The sequence below is a fragment of the Gavialis gangeticus genome, unplaced genomic scaffold (genome assembly GCF_001723915.1).
Source record: "Gavialis gangeticus isolate Ggan-Ray unplaced genomic scaffold, GavGan_comp1, whole genome shotgun sequence".
In the NCBI taxonomy this organism is placed as follows: Eukaryota; Metazoa; Chordata; order Crocodylia; family Gavialidae; genus Gavialis; species Gavialis gangeticus.
This window is the reverse complement of record NW_017729022.1, coordinates 116,384,020-116,384,297: the sequence shown is the minus strand read 5'-3', so window position 1 is coordinate 116,384,297 and position 278 is coordinate 116,384,020.

Sequence of the window (278 nt, the reverse complement as noted above, 5' to 3'; positions counted from 1 at the left end):
AACTTGTGTCACGTGTATGTGTTAAGACACAGTGGAGTCAAAACTGCAGGTTTGCTAGCCCCTGCTGAGGCCACAAAGCTTGCTAAGTTTCAAGATCGGTGCAGGGGTTTGGGGGGAACTGCACCCCAAATTCTTGAAAGCAAAGCTCATATCACGCCACAGTGGGGTCAAACCTGCAGGGGCCCCTGCTGAGGCCACAAAGCCTAACAAGTTTCAAGGAGGTAAGTGCAGGGGTTTGGGGGAAACTGCACTTCAAGCTGTGGACAAGCAAAACTTCT